Source organism: Ambystoma mexicanum, chromosome 6p, assembly GCF_040938575.1.
Source record: "Ambystoma mexicanum isolate Mex_15411 chromosome 6p, UKY_AmexF1_1, whole genome shotgun sequence".
In the NCBI taxonomy this organism is placed as follows: Eukaryota; Metazoa; Chordata; class Amphibia; order Caudata; family Ambystomatidae; genus Ambystoma; species Ambystoma mexicanum.
The window spans coordinates 1,024,846,408-1,024,864,228 of NC_090935.1; positions in this window are offsets into that span (position 1 = coordinate 1,024,846,408).

Consider the following 17,821-nt stretch of genomic DNA (forward strand, 5'->3'; position numbering starts at 1 on the left):
AGAATCCAGCGCACATGTGGCGCACGCGGCTGGTGCACAGTGTGCGCGTGCGACAGTCTGCGCCAGCCGCGTGCGCTAAAATCCATTTCTGCGCACAGCGTATTCATGAATTTCAACATCCAAAACCAGCCGTGGTGCAGAGTGGTGCAGCGACCCTGCAGCAGTGCCAGTTCTGCCCCCAATCCCTCCCCGTGCGCCATGCACAGTGCACAAATCCTATACATGGCGCACAGGCCATTGGACCAGCATACAGCCCCCCAACCACGAAAACACCTGTAAAACTCCCTGCGCACCCCTCCGAATACATGTACACCCCGGTACGGGGAGTATCACATGCGATTGGCCCTCTGCGAGCGGGGTACGTGTATTTCGGGGGTGCACGGGAAATTTCACACGCGGTTGGCCCTGTGCGAGTGGGGTACGTGTATTACTGGGGTTCTCAGGAAGTTTCACATGCGATTGGCCCTGTGCGAGCGGTGTACGTGTATTACTGGGGTTTTCGGGAAGTTTCACACGCAAATTGGCCCTGTGCGAGCGGTGTACGTGTATTACTGGGGTGCGCAGGAATTTTCACATGCGATTGGCCCTGTGCGTGCGGGGTACGTATATTACTGGGGTGCGCGTGAAGTTTCACACGCGATTGGCCCTGTGCAAGCGGGGTACGTGTATTACTGGGGTTTCCAGGAAGTTTCAAATCCGATTTCGTTGTCAGAGTAGGGTATGTGTATTTCGGGGGTGCGCGTGAAGTTTCACACGTGATTTTGCTGTCACAGCGGGGTACGTGTATTACTGGGGTGCGCGGGAAGTTTCACACACGATTGGCCCTGTGCGAGTGGGGAACGTGTATTACTGGGGTTCACGGGAAGTTTCACATGGGATTGGCTCTGTGCGAGCGGGGTACGTGTATTTCGGGGGTGCGTGAGAAGTTTCACACGCGATTTCGCTGTCAGAGCGGGGTACGTGTATTTCGGGGGTGTGCGTGAAGTTTCACACGTGATTTTGCTGTCAGAGCGGGGTACGTGTATTACTGGGTTGCGCGGAAATTTTCACACGCGATTGGCCCTGTGCGAGCGGGGTATGTGTATTTCGGGGGTGCGCATGAAGTTTCACACACGATTTCTCTGTCAGAGCGGGGTACATGTATCCAGTGGGGTGCGCTGGAAGTCCCACACATGATTTGGCAGTGTGAGTCCTCCCAGGTGTCCCCCTACCCCCTCCACGGCCCCTGCAGGCAACCCACACCACAGGGGACTACCCTGCACCCCTGGTCATGTCCCATAGGCAGCCCATCCACCATGGGCATGCCCCCCAGCCAAGCCACATGTCACCTTGCAATATGATCACCAACACATGTCCCCCAGCAACCCCACCCCCCAGCAGTGAGGGGCACCTGACAGCAGGCCCCCACTCACGTCCCACTCATGTCCCCCTGCACCCCCACCCCCCAGCAGTGAGGGGCACATGCCAGCAGGCCCCCACTCATGTCCCCCTGCACCCCCACCCCGCAGCAGTGAGGGGCACCTGCCAGCAGGCACCCACTCATGTCCCCCTGCACCCCCACTCCCCAGCATTTAGGGGCACCTGCCGGCAGGCCCCCACTGATGTCCCACTCATGTCCCCCAGCTCCCCCATCCCCCAGCATTGAGGGTCACCTGCCAGCAGGCCGCCACTCATGTCCCCCTGTACCCCCACCCCCCAGCATTGAGGGGCACCTGCCAGCAAGCCCCCACTCATGTCCCACTCATGTCCCCAGCACCCCCACCCCCCAGCATTGAGGGGAACCTGCCAGCACGCCCCCACTCATGTCCCCCCCAACATGTCAACATGACCCACAATCATGGCCCTCATGACCACCAAAATCCCACGACACGTCACTCCTGCCCAAATAACCAACCAAGCATAACATACACCCCACATTGAAATGCCCATTACATGAAACAACCCAAATGGCATGTATGTACATCAACACATGTCCGTCACACACACACAATGGGTGCCAGTGAATGTGAAAACCCACATCGTGACATGCATGACACCAATGAGAGAATACCACACATTGAAGTATGGGAAAAAATGTATTGAACAAAAAATGTGGTGAAAGAAATTCAAAAACTAAACAATGGACATAAGGAAAACAATGCAGAATGTCACATAATGATAAAAAAAGGAAATCAGAATCCAAAATATATGAAATCAAAAATGTCTCCAAAGTCTCCTTCCAACAAAGCAAATCCAAACAGAAATGAAAAAGTAAAATCCATTGCTCCATGGAAAAATCAAAAAAGAAAATGCCAACAAATCCACACTCCAACTATTTACAAGGATGAAATCCTGGGTCCATGAGCCCAACTGTCCAAATGAAACCTACAAAAATACACGAACTAATAAAGAACTATATACAAAAATGTGGGGTATTGTACAAGCGCCCCAAAAAAAATGAAAACAAAAATGAAACCTAACACTATCTAACTAACTATTTACAATGGCAGCGGGATAGTCCGACAGCTCACTTTTTGATGTCCCAGGCCAGGGCATCATCGACTCCCGCTCAATGTCCTGGAGGTGGTCCTCTTCCGTGTCCCAGAGGGTTCGCAGGGACGATGACATGTTTCCCTCCAACTCCCTGCGAATTGCCTCGAGGCACTTAGCCCGCCTCAGTCCCCTCCGCATGGAGCTCTCTGCCCTGACCATTGTGAGCCGTGCCTCTTCCGCCCGCTGCCGCTCTGCATCTATGGCGTGGCCCAATCGCTGCCACACAGAAGACACTTGCAATCCTGGGTCCTCCTGCCCTCTGGCCGATGCCTGCCCCTCCGATGTTGAAGGCCCCAAGCCATCATTGCTCCAACCATGTTGCTGCTGCTGCTGTGCCTGTGCCTGCACCCTGGCGCTTGCTGTCTGCACATCCTCCTCCGGCTGGGGTGCAGTTGTCGGGGTGGCTACCCCTGCTGGAAGTCCAACTCCCGACTGTGGCAGGGATGTGTCTTCCACCAGCCTGGCCGCTGGGTCAGAGGCAGCTCCACAGGTTACCCAGGTGATACATGGGTGGGAAGATGGCATGGAGGACGACTGGCACATAGGGGGTTCAGGTGACGAGGGGGTCGCAAGAAGGTACAGCACACGGAGGAATCCAGCACTGGTGACCCGTCCCAGTAGGTCAACGCGGTCAAAGAGGACTCCGAGATGATGTGCAGTGTCTTCACGAAAACACTGCAGGTCACCACACATGCCCCGTTGATGCAACGCTATCCCAGCCAGGACAGGATCAACCCGGTCCCGGATAGCCATGTCCACAGGGAGAAGAAGGCCAGTTGTTGTGCGCCCATCCCCTCCTTGAAAACGTGTCTGGACGTAGGCATCCCTGCTGGTGCCGGATGATGCAGTCACAGGATCAGGGACAGGATTATACACTGGCACCTCTGTGGCGGCCTGTGCTGCCTCCTTTCCCTGCCCCTGCACTGCACCACTGGCACCAGTGGAATCCCCACCTCAAGACCACGTGTGTGTCCCTTCCACGCCCTCCTCCTCCTCCAAACCCCTAACCAACCTGCATGACTCCATGCCATCTTCCTCCATCGGACCCTGTAGGCTCTCAGCTGTCCCTTCTGCTGCCGAGGAGTCCATCTCCAACCTCCGCCTCTTGGACCTACCCTCGGCAGCTGCGGCCTGGGACGCGGCACCATACTCCTCACTCCCCGAAGAGATGACAATCTGGGAGGGGAGCTGGGCCTTGCGTCTCAGGCTGGTGGTGCGATCCCTGCCGCTTTGCTCCACAGCACCCTCTCCGCCCTCTTCATCAGTTGACGTTGCAGACAGGGAGAGATAGAACACAGGCATCAGGGCACTGTACAATGGACTGATACACACATGACAGTTGTACATGAGTGGCAGTGTCAAACTTCAGACATGGCATCACACTCCCTAACACACATGTCATTTCTACTCACAGACATGAGCAATTCCACAGCAATATTGCACCAGACAGCACCATCCATACACATACAACAGCATCAGCATCCGAAGGTGAGCCTGACGTCACATGAAACACGGGAGTACACAACACATGCACACACACCAACACACTTACATGCATGTGTACATGTCCACCAACTGTCAGAGTGATGAGATCGCCATCCATGTCACATCTGACATTCAGCCTTCTACATGTCAGTGCCACATGCATCCATGTTGCATCACAGTTGCACACTTGTCAAATACACACACATGCACATGTACACAGTGCAGATACATGCAGCTGGAACCAACATCCATGTGTGACACCACAACCATGCCAACGTACATACACAGTAATTCAAACATGTGTGCTCCCACATCTGCATTTTGCCTGCATGCTTACCCAAACATACATCATCCATGTGTCTCACACATGAGAGGAATCGCATGTGTCAGCCTCACGCCCCTGTACATACACATCCATAAATGTCCCTACAGAAACACATGTGCAACCTGCACACTACTGGCACACCACGGCACGCACAGCGTCCAACCAGTTTGCATGTACACTTACCGCTCGACTCCAGACGGGTCTGCCTCTCAAGGACCTGGACGTGGAGCGCTGGGCTTATGCATTCCAGGACCCTCATTTAGTTGTCGGACAGGTGGCCCCAGCGCCCCTTGGCATCCGCTGCCTTCAAGAGGCACTGGGCCTTGTCGAGGGTCCTGGACCTGAAGTCCTCCCAGCGCTTCTTGACATGTTTGATGTGGCGGACTGCCACCCCCTCCTCGTTGATGGCAGTCACGATGTCCATCCAGATCCTGGTCCGTCCTTCATAGTCGGTGCGTGAACTTCCAAAGAGGGCATCATACTGCCTCAGGACTTGCTCCACCATGACACCAACTTCCTGGCACTGAAGCTGGTGGCCCTCTGCCTCTCTGGCTGGGGGTTGCCAGTGGTGCCAGATGGTGTTGTGCCCGACATGGCAAGCCTAAAGGCAGGTGTGGGTGGGCAACTGGGTCCTGGGGCTGGGCTGTGGAGCAATGGTATCCCAGTCGGGAGTCTTCAGTTCCAGCAGGGGTGGTCACAGCAACTGCACCCATGGCTGAGGTGCAGGCAGCAAATAGCAGGGCACGCGGGCAGCAGGCAGGCAGGCAGCAGCAGATGGCAGGTGGGAGCGTGCTCGGGGCTCTTGGGGGCAGTAATTCAGCCTTCTGGGCAGGAGCGTGGTCTTCTGTGTGTTGTCACGTGGCCAGCTTGATACGGAGTGATTTGGCACGTGAAAAAATTGCATGTCAGCGTGTAATTCGAGGAAAGGCCCTTAGCGCGTAAGCGCATCTGTGACGTTACGCACGCGGCTGTTTCCCTCGTGATGGGTGCATAGTGAATCAGCACGTGAATAAACCGCACGTACGCAAATTCATTGGACCAAAGGCCCTTTAGCATGTAAGCGCGTCTGTGACGTGACGCGCAAGGGCGTTTCCCTCAACACAGGTGCATGTTCATCGTACACGTGCAAAAACTGCACGTCCGAGTGTCAGCTCATGTAATTGGAGGAAAGGGCCTTAGCGCATACACGGCTAAGTGACGTTGTACGTGTGGGCCGATTGAAAAGGTACGTGTAGCACACCATTTTCTTGTACGTGCTTTTCGTGGAGAGCGAGTGGGTGAATCTTGTACTTCTAGTCGGTTAACACGCGATTACTTCACAACGGTTCAAGTTCGTACTCCCTGTACCTCTGACAGCGTTCAATTCTTATTTTGGCCTGTTTCCTCAAACAGCGTTCACTTCTTCTTTCGTCCTGTTTCCTCAGACAGCGTACAATTCTTCTTTTGGCTGGGGTGTTGCCAACTCGCACACACGCGTCTTTTTCACGTTCTTTTTCCAGGAATACGGTGAGTCGCGCACGTATTTACCAACTGTGCTTGCCCCGTGTGTTGCGTACCCCTTCAGAGGTCAGTGTAGGCTGCGTGTATTACGCGTACGCTTATTTTTGTGTTTCTGGGTGCCACAGCGCAGTGCGGGTTCATTTTTCCACGCGCTTGGTCTACGAGGGGTTGCGTGCACGTTCATTTTTGTTTTCGGGGTGCCTGTGCGTTGCGTGACCCGTCTTCTTCCCCCAGGGGTCACAGACAGCCTTGCTAGAGCACTAGGGTAAGAATTCCATCTAGTACCCTACCCCTTTCACCCCCAATTGCCCAGGACAATTGTTTACTGCTACTCCCATACGCACAGAAATATCAGTGCCATGGTTGGGAGGCGACCAAGCGGTAAAGGAGGCAAAGGTGGCTGACCTCCAAAAGGGGGGCACGGTGGGTGCGGTAGGGGATGTGGCCAGGAATTGTAGGGTGCCCCTAGACCCCGTGTGTTGAGGACCAATCAGGGACACGCATGCCCCCCCCCATGGTTGTGGAAAACATAGCTGACACCATCCCAGCTCAGCTCTCGTTGGACCAGCCCATATTGGTACCAGAACCGTTACAGGATGACTCCCAGGCTGACTTCCAGGTCAGCAAGTCTAAGCCACGTGTGGTGGTGCATGTTGCTGTCACCAGGCCACATGGATCTGGGGCAGCAATGTCATCTGCTTCCCCAAGTAGGCAGGGTGGGGAGGCTGCAGGGGCAGCTGCAGCTCTATCCAGCCCAGCTCTGAGTCCTCCAGCCGGGACAGTGTCGGTCCAGGTCCATCAAACCGACGTTGACCCTGCCAACATCACCCTGCAGCCAATGCCTGCACCAAGACCTATGGTCATTGTGCATTCGCACACTCCTAGTACCCAGTCCACCGGCGCTTCTGCCCCTACTGACCAGAGCGGCGTAAGCCACTCAGGATCCGCACCACCTTTGAAAAAGAAGAAGAAGGGTGCTCTGTCTGGCAGTACATGCTGAGACCCCAGACACGGCTACATACTCCGGCACATCGATGAAGCCTAGCTTTAATGACGCCGAACTTGATGCACTTGTGGGCTATGTGTCAGCACATAGCCGCGAAATGGTGGTGACTGCAGGGTGCAAGACCACACCTGGTCAACGTAAGGCACATTGGCAGACCATCACCGACATCATTAGTGCCCTTGGATTTGTGAGGTGCACAGCTGATGATTGCTACAAGCGGTGGAATGACCTGAAACGCAGAGCAAAGAACAAGCTGACCTCAAATCATGCATCTACTATGGTGACTGGCGGTGGGTCTCCACCAGAGGACAACCAACTCACTGAACATGAGTCTGTTGCTGGAACCTTCGTCACAGAGGAACAGATCCAAGGCTTGGGAGACCTACCAGATTACGACGCATTGTCCAGTGAGTGCCCATGCATGTGTGTGAAATCCATGTGTATTTTGTTTGGGTGACGGGTTCTGATTGAGTGCCTGGTGAGGGTGTGTACTCCTGAGTGGTATGGGTCACCCATGTGCTTCCTCCAAAACATTCACCAGCCTTGAATTTGGGTATGCCAGTATCCCTTCTGCCCACAGTAGCCAATTAGCGCAACATTCCTGCAGGTGCCCTTGAACTGTCATCTTGCAACAACATTGTACAGATTTTTTCAGGGTTCATTCAGGCTGATTGTTTAAATTCTCCAATATACATATGTGACATGCTTCTGTCATTGATTACATCCCTCATTGGGCCACATTTGTTACCTTGTCATGTGAATGATTAGACCATTCAGGCTGATTGAGTATTGGCCTGCTCACATTGATTTTTGGTGCCTGTTTGAATTTGGTACATGATAGTTGTTTCCTGTCACGTTGAAGTGACCGACCATTGATGTGTATATCTGCCTGCCATCACTGTATTATTGTAAACTGGATGTGTTGCAGTGTGTGGTACATGCGTATTTTCTAACACTATTTTGCATTTTTCATCTCATCATGCCCATCTCTCATTCACTGACATATGGCTGTACTTGTCAAATGTACCATGGCTATGCTACATGCCATCTGTGTGCTGGCATGTGTCATGTATGTGTATTGGACATGCCACTCACAGGCTAATGTGTGATGCCAGTGCTACCCAGCATGCAGCAAATGTGTTGCTTTTCCATCTTGGTGTCATCAGCGTTTGCTTTTTGCCTCCCCTTCCAACTCATTGACAATGCATGCATGCCAGGGTTATAGTCATGTGGGACATGTGTAAATCATGTACTGGATCTCTGGCTTGTCAGGCCTATGCGTGTGCTATGGTGCTAATGCCTGTTTCCATTTTTTGTCTTTCATGTTTTAGCAGTTGATGACGTACTTGATGTTGTTGAGGTTGAGGCGATTGTGCAGACCCAGGAGGAAACTCAGCCATGACCGGGCACCAGTGGGGGATGTGGTGTGGTGCTGGGTGAAAACCCAATCTTACTGCAGACCATACTGTCCAGGGGTGTCTCTGGGTGCACCTCCCCAGACCTCTATTCAGGTGCTGAATCGGATGATGGGACTTATGTGCCATCGCAGGTGAGTGTTTCTGGCAGGGTTTCTGTTCTGTCCAACCCACCTGCACCACGGGTAGAACCCTCTATGGGGATGTCAGTGTTGATAAGTCCACCTTTGGCGGTTATGGATGCAGGGTCACACTCCACAACATCTGATCCTGTTCCTGGGCCAGCAGATCAGAGGGTGAATGCAGTCCTGCAGCCTCAGGCAGTGCCAGCACAGCAAGGTGCAGATCGCCTTGCCCCAAACAGGTGTGGTGCCTGCCGACGCGGTGGCCGTACGTCACCAGGCAATATTGTATGAAAAAACTCCATTTACAGTATAGCAGCCCAACAGGGAGCATCGGTTGAAATGATGGCTCAGGCAATGGAGAGGGTGGCCGCTTCCATTCTTCCCCCTGAAAGGAAGATGGAGCAACAACAGCAGGCAACAGACTCCATTTGCCAATCACACAGGGAAGACATGTTGGCGTCCAACAGGGACCGACGGGTGGCATTGGAGACTCTGCGCAAAGCCATATCTATAGAGTCACAGGGCCACAGGGAAGCCCTGAGGGTAGAACTCCATAACCTCAGGGAGACTCTGGGTGAACTTGAGGCTTCCCGAAATTTCAGGTCAGAACAGCAGCTGGAGCAGCTCACACATTCACTCTCAGCTGAGCTGCAGGCAAGGAGATCCGGGCATCACGCGAGGCCATGCGTGCAGAAATGCAGGTAACCCGTCAGGGCTGCATGGGGATCTCCGTACTATCATCCTCCAGAACGAGACCTTCCACACCCGCATGCTTGCTGCCATGGAGGACCATACCAGGGCTTTGCGTGGGCTGCCTCCCATAGCACCACCACCTCCTGATGCAGCAGCAGAGGGTGATGAGAGCAACAGCAGCACTACTCCAACACTAGCGTAGCCGTGCAGGCCATGAGCCCATGGAGGTATTTTTTTTTTGCAACATCCACACAGGTGATGTTGGTGTGTACCCTGTCCTCGAACCTCCTGGGTGGTCTCCCCCCTGACCTCCACATGGCCATTTTTTATTTTTTTTATTTTTTACAGTGTGTTGCCTTGTGTGGCTCCCGTGGGCATCCACTGTGTATTCCAGCTGGGCACATGTGTAACGCTTACCTGACTCTGCGGGGACACCACTCTTAGAATGTAACTTTCTTCTCTGAGAGCGTTGTTCTAACCTTTAGTTTTATTCCTCAAAACCTTAAGCTCCAATAGACTACAAATCTATGAGGAAACACAAGAACATAAATAAATGTAACCTTCCCAAATGTAACTTGCACTAACTAATCTCCCAATCTATCTTCCTTTTCAATCTCTTCCTACTCTTACCTTTGATTAGTATATTGTGGGCTATCCATCCTGCTTCTGCGCAGGGGCGCTTGTCCTGAAGATGGAAGGGGTGGCTATTAGGAAGGTACTGCGGAAGGGTGATTGGAGGGAAAGCAAAAGGGCAGGGGAAGGAACCAAAATAGCCACAGTATAATACCACCTATCAAACTGGAGTGACTCCCAAACCCTTGGACTGATAGAAACAGGACCCTGAGGTAAATGAGCGCTAATGACAATAAAACCTGAGGGAAGCGTTTGCGTGTCACTCGTGACGGGAACAGGAAAAACCTGAGGCAAGCGTTTGCGTGTCACTCGTGACGGACTCCTCACACAAGCTTCGAGTGCCGGAGCCCCGACACTCGACACCTAACTGGAACTGTTCAAGCGCAATGCGCACTATCCACCACAATAAACATACCAGAAGAGATACTGGTGGAAGGCGCGAGCACAGCTGAGCGTTGCCGCTAACTTACTTCAATTAGAAAGATTAGCCCCCAAACGTGTAACGAACACCAAAACCAAGGAGCGTAAGGGGCAAGGGAAGAATGCCAGGAATATCGGAAGCAGGTAACAGGAACTATGAAAGAACGGGGTTCTGAGGAGAATCTTGACAGGATCCGCGGTAAGCGTCCTCTGAAAACAAACAGACGCGAAGCGCGGAACGCTAAGGGGGAGGGGCTTAAATACCGAAGGCGTGACAACAACTAGACTGCACAACCCCCATACCAGGAATTTCACCGGGGGCCATGTTTGCAGGATAAGGAAGTGTCAAAACTACATAGCCAAGGTTCTACCTTCCCAGAGCCCAGGATCTATATGCAGTTCGCCAAGACATTTTAGTAGGTTTTGTGCGGGGAAACCCGGTGGTCATGACAGTACTCCCCCCCAAAGCCCCTCCAAGAGTGGAACTCCCACTCCCTGGTTTGCACGGGTTATTTACGTGAAAGGCCTTTAGCAATCTAGGGGCTTGAAGGTTTTCAACAGGTTCCCATGTTCTGTCCTGAGGACCATAGCCCTTCCAATCCACCAAGTAGTACAGTTTATTACGCACAATCTTAGAGTCCAGGATGGCCTTGACCTCATACTCCAACTGATCATTCTCCACTTCCACGGGAGCTGGAGCCTCTTGGATTCGGGTGTTTGGGTAGACTGGTTTCAAAAGGGACACGTGAAACACTGAGTGGATCTTCATGGTTTTTGGAAGGACGAGCTTCATGGCTACAGGATTGATTATCTTCTCAATGGCGAAAGGTCCCAGGAATCGCGGAAGGAATTTTCGTGATCCTTTTAAGGCCAAATTCCGAGTGGATAACCACACTAAATCCCCCACTTTATACTCTGGAGCATCGCATCTTTTGCTGTCCGCAAATTTCTTCTGGGACTCTTTAGCCAAAGATAAGTGTTCCTTTGCTTGAGCAATGGATGTTGTGATTTTTTCATGCAGACATTTAACCGCTGGCATTTCCAAAGGTTTTGGTGGGTCGTAGGCTGATGTACGAGGATGCCGGCCGTGTAGGGTATAAAAAGGACTCAATCCAGTGGAGGCATGCACTGAGTTATTATATGCATATTCCGCAACCCATAAAACATTTAACCAGGTGTCTTCGAGTTGATGTAGCATGCATCTGATATACTGTTCCAAGGTTTGGTTGGTTCGCTCAGTTTGGCCATCAGTTTGGGGATGATGGCTCGTGGACAGACGTACATCAATCTTTGCCAATTCACAACACTTTTTCCAAAATTTAGAAACAAATTGACTTCCCCGATCAGAAACCACTATTGTGGGGAAACCATGCAATTTCACAATATGCTCCAGAAAGGTTCTTGCCAGAACAGCCGCTGTGGGAAGACCCTTCAATGCGATGAAATGCGCCATCTTTGAGAATAAGTCCACTACCACTAAAATGGTATCACAACCTCCACAATTTGGTAAATCTGTGATGAAGTCCATTGAAATTGTGTGCCAGGGAACGGGAGGAACACTCAGAGGTTGGAGAAGACCAGCTGGTTTCCTTTTTTGAGTCTTATTTTGAGCACAGTTTCCACATGTTCTCAAATACTGAATGACATCTTTTCTCCAAGTTGGCCACCAATACGATCTCTTCACTTTTTCCAAAGTTTTCGTGATTCCGGGATGACCTTCCAACAGGGCTCCATGATAATTAGCCATTACTTGTTCTTGCAGTTTTGGTGTGGGTAAGTACAGACGATCCTGATAGAAAGGTAAGTCATCCAAAATCGTGAAACATTCCCCCTTCGATTCCCATCTCGCCAACTCATCTCTAGTCATGCTGGTTTTAATCTCATTTCGTAGTTCTTCAAATGTCGAATCGGCAGTGTCCACTACTCCAAGTACCTTCTCTCCCGGAACGATTTCCACTGGGTTCACAGGCACATAAGCTCCATCACCTTTTCCGATACGGGATAAGGCATCCGCCTTACCATTTCGCACTCCTGGTCTGAAGGTAATGATGAAATCATATTCGGCAAAAAAGAGGGCCCATCGCAACTGCCTCGAGGATTGTGCCTTTGCAGAGCGCAAATATTGCAAGTTGCGATGGTCAGTGAAAATGGTCACAGTGTGTCTTGCTCCGAGCAGATGGTGCCTCCATTCTTTGAGTGCGCTCTTTATAGCCAAAAGCTCTTTATCGGTGATGGTATAATTCAGTTCAGCAGCAGAAAATTTCTTAGACCAAAAGGCCACTGGGTGCAGTTCTTGAGTGTTAGGATTACGCTGAGACAAAACTGCTCCCATGGCAACATTTGAGGCATCCGTTTCAACCACAAATGGAAGGTCAGGTCTTGGATGTTGGAGAACAGGTGCGGTGGTGAATCTCTCTTTCAATTTTTTAAAGGCTTCATCAGCTTCCTGAGTCCAATCAAATTTTCTATTTTTCCTGAGTAACAAGGTAATGGGATGAACTAGGCGAGAAAAATCAGAAACAAAACGCCTATAAAAATTGGCAAATCCAAGAAAGCTCTGAATTCCTTTGACTGAAGTAGGGGCGGGCCAAGACGTGATGGCATCAACCTTCCTGTTATCCATCTGAATGCCTCGTGCCGACAGGATAAAACCCAAAAACTCCACTTCCGGGACATGGAACTGACATTTCTCTAATTTAACGTACAAAGAGTTATCCTTCAGAATTTGCAGCACTGATGTTACATTTTTCACATGATCCGAATGGTTTGTGGAGAAGATGAGAATGTCATCCACATAAACCACCACACAAATGTCCAAATATTCTCTAAGGATATCATTCATAAATGACTGAAAGGCTGCTGGAGCATTACAAAGCCCAAAAGGCATAACCTGATATTCAAAGAGCCCAAACCGCGTTCGAAAGGCAGTTTTCCACTCCTCCCCCTCTTTGATACGGATAAGATGATAGGCGCCTCTCAAATCAAGCTTGGTGAATACTCGTGCCTGTTTCACCTGTTCCAGTAAAGTTGAAATAAGGGGAAGAGGATATCGATTCTTCACAGTAATTTGGTTTAGGGCTCTGTAATCTATACATGTTCTTAAATCACCTTCTTTCTTGGGCACAAAAAAAATAGGGGATGCCACTGGTGACTTGGATGGCCTGATAAAACCATTAGCTAAATACTGGTCCAAATAAGACTTCAAGTGCACATTCTCTTTTTCTGTGAGAGCATAAATTCTACTGCACGGAAGCTGAGCTCCTGGGAGGAGGTCAATATGGCAGTCATAAGGTCTATGTGGAGGTAATACTTCAGCCTGTTTTTCTTCTTGAAATATTTCCTGGAATCTTTGATATTCTCCTGGCAATGAACCCATTAGACCCAAGGTAGATTGAGTAGATGCATCAGGCTGTTTAGTAATTTTGGAACCTTCAGTTGAGAAACACACGCTCAGACACTTGGTGGGGAAGGTCAGGGTCCGGGCGCACCAATCGATGATCGGGTTATGCTTCTCCAGCCAGGGTATTCCCAAGAGGATTCGGAATTGTGGAGCTCGAATTAGGTCAAAAGAGATCCTCTCCTTGTGTCCTTCCTGGCACAGCATTGTGAGTGGGTTGGTGCACTGTGTAACAGGTCCTGACACCAATGGTGTGCCATCGACTCCGGAAACATTCTCGGCTTCCAACTTGTTCCTCAAAAAGAATCCCAATTTGCTTGCCAGATGCTGATCCATATAATTGCCAACAGCCCCACAGTCAATGTATGCCATTAAGGCATGTCTTTCGGTGGGAGTTTCAGGATTAAAAAGGACTATAGGAAACACGAAGTGTGAGGTCGCTGCAACCCTTTCCATGCTCGACAAGCGGACCTCTAGACTTGTCGGGCACTGGAGTTTTCCGCCATCTGTTCTTTTTTGTCCGGATTAACTCCTCCTAGGGGTTTCCGAGCAGGTTTCACAGGGCACTCTTTCAAAAAATGACCAGCCTTGCCACAATAAAGACACAACTGCAATTGTCGTCTCTTTTCTCGCTCAGCTTGAGATATTGGGCCTCGGATTCCACCCAACTGCATTGGTTCTGAATAAGCATCCACTCCAGGCTTAACCACTGGTTCTCTGGGACGGATCAGAAGGGGCCGATTGTCTTGGCGAGCACGATCTGTTCTCCTGTCCTGAAGACGATGATCCAATTGGATTGTTAAATCTATGAAATCTGTAATACCTTCTGGTGGGTTTACAACTTGAGCCAAAACATCTTTCAGTTCACTGCGTAGACCACGATAAAACAGTGTTGTTCTCTTTTCTGCAGGCCAATTGGTTTCTGCCACCAGTCTATTAAACGTAGCAACGTATGCAAGGAGCTCCTGGTTACCTTGCCTTAAGGACAGCAACTCATTGTCCAGAGCTTGTCCCTGCGTGTGACGAGCAAATAGTTTCTCTAATTCTCGCTGAAATTCTGTGAAGTTTTGTAATACTGGATCATCCCTATTTACCAAGGGAATGGACCAATCCGCAGCTACACCTCCCAGATAGGACAACACAAAGGCTACCTTAGATTGGTCATTAGGAAAAACTCCCGGCCTACATAGAAAGTGTAACCTGCACTGATTTAGGAACACTGCGAACCTTTTTGGGTCCCCTGTAAAGCGCTCCGGAGGAGCCAAAGGTATATTCCCTGGAATGACCACTTGAACAGGAACTGAGGGCGACACAGAGGAAGAAGCCTGACCACTTCCATGGGGTAAAGGCACCTGCCCTGCTTGCTTCTGCAGCAGTTGACGAGCCAGTTCTTCAGTTCTTTCTCTATTTATTCCTAATTCTCTTCTAAGAGCACTAGTTTCTGACCTAGCTGCAAGGACTTCAGTTCTTAATTCACCCAATAATTGAGTGAGCTGATCTATCTCAGAAGATCCCATGATGTCCAGGCAGAGTACTTTTCAGTATTGCGGCTTCGCGTTCTGTAACGCTTACCTGACTCTGCGGGGACACCACTCTTAGAATGTAACTTTCTTCTCTGAGAGCGTTGTTCTAACCTTTAGTTTTATTCCCCAAAACCTTAAGCTCCAATAGACTAGAAATCTATGAGGAAACACAAGAACATAAATAAATGTAACCTTCCCAAATGTAACTTGCACTAACTAATCTCCCAATCTATCTTCCTTTTCAATCTCTTCCTACTCTTACCTTTGATTAGTATATTGTGGGCTATCCATCCTGCTTCTGCGCAGGGGCGCTTGTCCTGAAGATGGAAGGGGTGGCTATTAGGAAGGTACTGCGGAAGGGTGATTGGAGGGAAAGCAAAAGGGCAGGGGAAGGAACCAAAATAGCCACAGTATAATACCACCTATCAAACTGGAGTGACTCCCAAACCCTTGGACTGATAGAAACAGGACCCTGAGGTAAATGAGCGCTAATGACAATAAAACCTGAGGGAAGCGTTTGCGTGTCACTCGTGACGGGAACAGGAAAAACCTGAGGCAAGCGTTTGCGTGTCACTCGTGACGGACTCCTCACACAAGCTTCGAGTGCCGGAGCCCCGACACTCGACACCTAACTGGAACTGTTCAAGCGCAATGCGCACTATCCACCACAATAAACATACCAGAAGAGATACTGGTGGAAGGCGCGAGCACAGCTGAGCGTTGCCGCTAACTTACTTCAATTAGAAAGATTAGCCCCCAAACGTGTAATGAACACCAAAACCAAGGAGCGTAAGGGGCAAGGGAAGAATGCCAGGAATATCGGAAGCAGGTAACAGGAACTATGAAAGAACGGGGTTCTGAGGAGAATCTTGACAGGATCCGCGGTAAGCGTCCTCTGAAAACAAACAGACGCGAAGCGCGGAACGCTAAGGGGGAGGGGCTTAAATACCGAAGGCGTGACAACAACTAGACTGCACAACCCCCATACCAGGAATTTCACCGGGGGCCATGTTTGCAGGATAAGGAAGTGTCAAAACTACATAGCCAAGGTTCTACCTTCCCAGAGCCCAGGATCTATATGCAGTTCGCCAAGACATTTTAGTAGGTTTTGTGCGGGGAAACCCGGTGGTCATGACAACATGCAGTCTTGTCCTGTGTTTGGGTTAGATGCTTGGGTTCCTGACACACACACCCCTCCGGCTTCCCTTTCCATGGGCTTGCAAAGGGTGTGACCAAGTGACAGTGACTTACACAGTGATATTGGGCTCCCATGAGCTGTGTGGGCAGTCGGTAGTCAAAACTGTGTGTACATCCCTGGTGGGGATTGTTTTTGTATTGAACACTGTATGGTGTATTGATATGTGCTTGTGCATCCATGTCTTCCTCCTTATTCACAGGTACCTTCTTCATATCTTCACAAGGCCTTCTCCTTTGCGGATGCAGTTCATGTTGTATGCAGTACACTGACACATTTGCCTGACGTCAACACTCTGCAGTTGGAAGGGGTGGTTGTGCTGGCTTATTCAGGTTGTAAAACTTGCACTACTTTAGTTTGGTACTGTCATATTTTGGCAATGTTTCATCCTGTGTTGCTGTATTGTGTTGCTGGTAAGTATTTGGTCATGTGTGCTGTTTGTTATTGATTACTGGGAGAATGTTGTCTGTGGCCTGTTTCCATTTGGCACAGTGCACTTTGTGACACTTGTGTCCTGTGTTGTGCATTCCTTTGTTTGCTTTCACATTGCATGACATGCCATGCTGTGTTGGGTAGCGGAGATGGGGAGGGGTTGGGTGACATGGCGCTGTTTTCATGTTGTATTTTGCAAGGGGGTAGTCATGTGTGTCTTTTTGTGACACAGCATTGGTTGTCTTTCGGTAGGTAGGGATGCACACAATGTAACACTTCCAGGTGACCAATCTCAGGCTGGTATGGTTGTGACAGTTGACTGTCCCTTATGTCATCATCATTGATTGCCAGCTGGTATGTACCAGGGCTGTGTGCACTCCACAGGGCTGTGATTTTAGTTGAAGTAATTGGCCACCAGCTGCATACGGGCTGCCTCACCACGTGTCCTTTCTCCTCCCTTGTGGCTGTGCATGTGTTTGGGGATGTGGGGGCACCACCATGTCCACCGGCAGGCCCCGGCAGGTTGCAACATTGTGCAGGACACATACTGCCACTATGATCCTGCACACTACTGAGGGTGCGTATAGCAGCTGCCCACCAGAGCGGTCAAGGGAGCGAAAGCGTGACTTAAGCACTCCGAATGTGTGCTCCACTATGCCCCGGGTTGCAATAAGGGCTGTGTTCTATCTTGCCTCGGGTGGTGTGGTGGGGTTCCGAATTGGCGTCATCAGGTGGGTGCTCAGAGGGTAGGCACTGTCCCCTGGGGAGGTGATGATGGGTATCATTAGTGGGGTTGTGACATTACTCAGTATCTGACAGTCATGCATGTGCAGTGGCATTTATACTCACCAACCAGCCATGTATCGCTATGCCGCCCAGCTTCTAGGTCCCGGTTTAGGGTTGACATTCTGTAAATGAAACTGTCATGGGTGGACCCTGGATAGTTGGCATATACTGAGGTGATGATTCCATTGGCATCACATACTACCTGCACATTGATGGAATGCCAGTGTTTGCGGTTTCTATAGATGTGCTCAGTTGCCCTGGGAGGACGTAGAGCCACATGGGTGCAATCAATGGCACCTAGCACTTTGGGGAAGTGTGCCACCCCGTAAAAATCCTGGACGGCAGCCTGCCTTT